Source organism: Lactuca virosa, chromosome 3 (genome assembly GCF_052849685.1).
Source record: "Lactuca virosa cultivar CGN04683 chromosome 3, Lactuca_virosa_CGN04683_v6, whole genome shotgun sequence".
NCBI classification, from domain to species: Eukaryota; Viridiplantae; Streptophyta; class Magnoliopsida; order Asterales; family Asteraceae; genus Lactuca; species Lactuca virosa.
The window spans coordinates 117,009,377-117,014,176 of record NC_136428.1 but is presented as its reverse complement, the minus strand read 5'-3'; positions in this window follow the sequence as shown (position 1 = coordinate 117,014,176).

Here is a 4,800-nt window from a genome sequence, read left to right as displayed (position 1 = left end):
GCGCTTTCTGAGTCACAATAGAGAGGTATTTTCTTCATACTCAGTCCGTAGTCTCTTAGTTGGCTTTGTATCCATATCACTTGTGAGGTACAGGATGCTGCAGCTATGTACTCAGCTATGGCTGTTGAAAGAGACACACAGGTTTACTTCTCGGACTGCTAGCTAACAAGTTTACCGTCAAGGAATTGGCATCCTCCAGTTGTGCTCTTTCGGTCCAGACCGCATCCTCCAAGATCGGCGTCAGAAAAGGCTTGAACAAAGAATCCGGATCTAGCAGGGTACCAAAGACCGAGAGAAGAGGTTCGCTTCAGATAACGGAAAATATTTTTCACTGCCACCATGTGAGGTTCTCTTGGATTTGCTTGAAACCTGGCACAATAAAAAACAGATAACATAATGTCTGGTCTACTAGCTGTTAGATACATAAGAGACCCTATCATTTGATGATAGAGTGTTACGTCAACAACAGGTTTTTCCACAGACGGTGTTAACTTTGTGCCAAACGCCATGGGAACCTTCACCTTCGAATCTCCCGTCATACCGAACTTCGCCAGCAAGTTCTTCGTGTAAGCCTCCTGGTTGATAAAAATGCCTTCTGGACCCAGGCCCTCGGTGCTTGCTTCAGACCATATACAGCTTTATCCAACACATAGTAGTGATCAGGGTATTTCTCGTTCACGAACCCAGGTGGTTGCTCAACATACACCGTTTCTTCTAGTTCTCCATTTAAGAAAGCACATTTCACATCCATTTGGAAAACTTCGAAGTTTTTATGAGCAGCATATGCCAGAAAGATTCTAACTGATTCCAACCTTGCTACAGGAGCGAAGGTTTCCTCATAGTCTATCCCCTCTTCTTGGCAATATCCCTTCACCACCAACCGAGCCTTATTGCGTATGACGTTCCCCTCTTTGTCCAACTTATTCCTGAAGACCCATTTTAAGCCGACCACTGAAGCATCATTTGGAGTGGGAATCAGCCTCCAAACTCGATTACGTTCAAACTCATGGAGTTCATCTTGCATAGCTTGTACCCAATCAGCGTGATCAAGTGCAGCATTAACCGTCTTCGGTTCGACTTTGGAGACAAACGAATTAAAAATACAGAATTCAACATTAGAGAATAATGCAGTTTGTTTCGCTTTCAATTGAGAACGTGTGAGAACTCGCTCAGATGATTCACCAATAATTTGTGCTTTGGGATGATCCTTAGTCCATTTCGTTAGAGGAGGGTAATTAGGGTCATAGGTAGGATCCAACACTGCATTTACCTCTTCTTCAAATTCTGATTGATCACCTTCGTCATTTGTATTCTCATTCTCCCCCTCAAATGGCGAAGCGTAGCCCATGTTAGGTTCAGGATTCTCCCCCTCGGTTGGAGTTGGATTCCCCCCCTCGACTGGACTATTATAGGTTGGGCATGGAGTTGGATTCTTCCCCTCGACTAGACTTTTATGGGTTGGGGCTGGAGTTGGATTTTCCTCTTCGAAAGACAAATCGGTTGTTTTTGGTGCAGATGAACCCTCCCCCTTGAACGTTGAGCTGTTGTTTGGAGGGTCAGTTGAGGGTTGACCACCAGTCGGTTTAGGAGGTTCATTTTCCATTTCTTTTGCAGCTTCATCAATGATCTTTTTCAGATTGTCGATTTTGTTGTCTGCTGCTTTCGCCTCTGAGTGTACAGCCTTTTCTGGTTCATCAAATAGCCTCATGTACTCTTCAAACAAGTTGGAAATGGGAACCGAGACTTGTCCTGATTCAGGAAATATTTCTCCCAAGGCACTTTCGCTTCTTTGAACTTTCTTCATGTAGTTGTAATTAAAGGTTACATAGTATGTTTCTTCAATACGTTTGGAGCGTTTGTTCAAAACCCTGTATGCCTTTGAAGTGAGCGAATAACCAAGAAAAATTCCCTCATCGGCTTTGACGTCAAACTTGTTTCGGTTCTCTTTGGAGTTGAAAACGAAGCACCTTGAACCGAACATGTGGAAAAACTTAACGTTGGGCTTTCGATTGTTCAGAATCTCATACGGAGTGATGGAGAATCATTTGTTAAGAAAGGATCGGTTCTGAGTATAGCATGCGGTTGCAACTGCATCGGCCCAGAAGTATAGCGGAAGAGAAGCGAAGCTTAGCATGGTTCGGGCTGCCTCACACAAGGAACAGTTTCGTCTTCAACAATTCCATTCTGTTGTGGTGTATAGGGGGCCGAGAAGTTGTGAGATATCCCCTTTTCAGCCAGAAAATCCTCAAAATCTTTATTCTTGAATTCAAGCCCGTTGTCGCTTCTAATATTCCTCACCAGGTTTCGCAGCTGCAGTTCCACTTGCTTGATAAACGTCTTCAACTTGAGAGTCGCGTCTGATTTCTGTTTAAGAAAGAAAACCCAGGTGAAGCGTGAAAAATCATCTACTATGACAAGAATGAACTTACTACCACCGAAGCTTTCGATAGCCGAAGGTCCACATAAGTCAATATGCAAAAGTTCAAGAGCTTCAACAATCTTTGTATTGATACGTGTATGATGGCTCTTTCTGCTTTGTTTGCCCATCTCACACGCTGCACATAGGTGTTCCTTATCAAACTTGAGAAGAGGAAGGCCTCGAACATGATCACCAAGCACCAACTTATTAATGTCTTTGAAGTTTAGGTGCGATAGGCATCGATGCCATAACCAGCTTTCATCAGAGTTCGCCTTTGACAGCAGGCATATTGCTGGTTTTCCTCGAATTGGGTTGATATTTAAAGGATACATCTCTCCCTTGCGTTTAGACTTCAACATAACTCTTTTGGATTGCTTCTCAATTATTTCTGATCCCTCATCATCGAATGAAACCTTCAAACCAGTTCCCACAACCAATTGAGATACACTGATGAGGTTGTGCTGCAACCCTTCAACATAAGCCACTTTTCGAATCGTGAAGTCTCCGTTGGTTATCATTCCATATCCTTTGATTGTGCCAAATGAGTTATTTCCATACTTCACACATCCACCATCCTTAAGGGACCGAAACTCCCTCAGCTCTTCCCTCATTCCTGTCATGTGACGCGAGCAGCCACTGTCTATGTACCATTCGTCATCGAACTGCTCGTCACTTATAACCTGCAAATTCAAGCAGATTTAGGAACCCAAAGTCTCTTGGGCCCTGGTGAGTCTTTTACAGAAAAAGGAATAGCAACAGAAATATCAACCAAATAAGTTCTTTTATTAGAGTGGTTTTGTCTTTTCTTTTGATGGTATACACCTTGGTTTTGTTTTTATCTTGTTTAAATCGTGGTGTATCAGATGGTGTGTTGTTAGATGGTTTTGGAATATATTTTTGAATCCTAAGGTTAGCTGACTTTTTTTTATTATTGATATCAGAATCTGAATCAAGCTTCCCCTTTCCTTTGATGTCCTTCACTGAATTCGGTTTTCTTTGGTAGTAGGAAGGACCGAAACTAGACTTTCGGTTGTTAACCTTGACGTTGTGACCGAAACTTGATGTTCGGTTCTGAGCTCTAGTGTTGGAACCAAAACTAGATGTTCGGTTCTGAGCTTTGGAATAATAGGAGCTTGGACTAAAATTTTCCTTTCCGTTTGGCTTGCCTTTTTCTTTGACATTTGACTATTTCTTGGAAGGAACGTAGTTAGGGTTTTGAAACTGCCAATACCGTTTTCGCTCATTCAGATTCTTCATGTATCTCTGATTTCTTTGGCGTTTCTGTTCAGCCACCTGCTTTTGAGATTTATGAATATTAAAGCTTGATTTTGGCTTCTCTTTTTGAGTTTCGGTTGTCTTGGAAGGAACATTGGATGCTTTCTTTGGTTCTTCTGGTATCTCTTTTGTTCCACTCGTGCTTGGTTTATCAAAACTTGAGGGTTTGTTGATGGGTTCAGCAACATATCTACCTCTTACCCTCCACGAGGTTCGCTCCGATAAGCCGATGGTTTCGTTTGCATTATCAATAGGGGTTGACCAGAAATAATCGTCACACCCTTCAGCATTGTCTGTGTCGACTAAGATTTTCAATTCTGCTGTTTGTTTTTCAGTGACCCCTGTAACAGCATATACCTGATTTGGCACAGTTTGAACTTTCTGATAAACCATTGCTTTCTCTTTGAGTTTCTGCGGCTTGTCCTTTGACAGGCGAGCATATTCAACCGAGTTCTCAGATATGAGGGGTTTTTCATTCTCGGTTTCGCTCTTCATAAATTCAGAGCAATCAACCACATTTTCCACCGAGATTTCGCTCATCTCACTTTCCTCATCAAATTCAGACGTGTTTTCTATATTCATTTTATGTTTTGAAATTAATTTGGCGTTAGACGAGTCAAATGATTGAATCGTCTCGGACTTAATTTTCAACCTATCATTTTCATCTAAAAGATTTTTGAGCATACACTTATGTTCCTTAGAGTCAATAAAGGTCTCTATCTTGTCTAGTCCGATTTTATAGGTGATGGATGTCTCTTCTGAGGACATTATGGATTCACACTCAGCGATGACCTCATCCTCCTTAAATTCAAGGGAGGGTAAGATCATCTTATGAATCTTTTTCCCTATTTCACAATTTAAGTGCAACTGAGTAATATTCGTATATAAGCGTTTAGCAATCAAGCAAAAAACATTTCGTTGTTTTAAAAACTTTAAATTGTCTCGTTGCAAATAAATAATCTCATCCCTAGCCCTATTTAACTCCATCTCCTTTAGCTCAATCCACATCCTTCTCTCCTCACTCTTCGAAGACACCCTGCTGAATTGGTCAGTTAGGTTAGAGTTCGCTAAGCGAGTTTGCATGAGACTACCACTTAAGTTAGAAA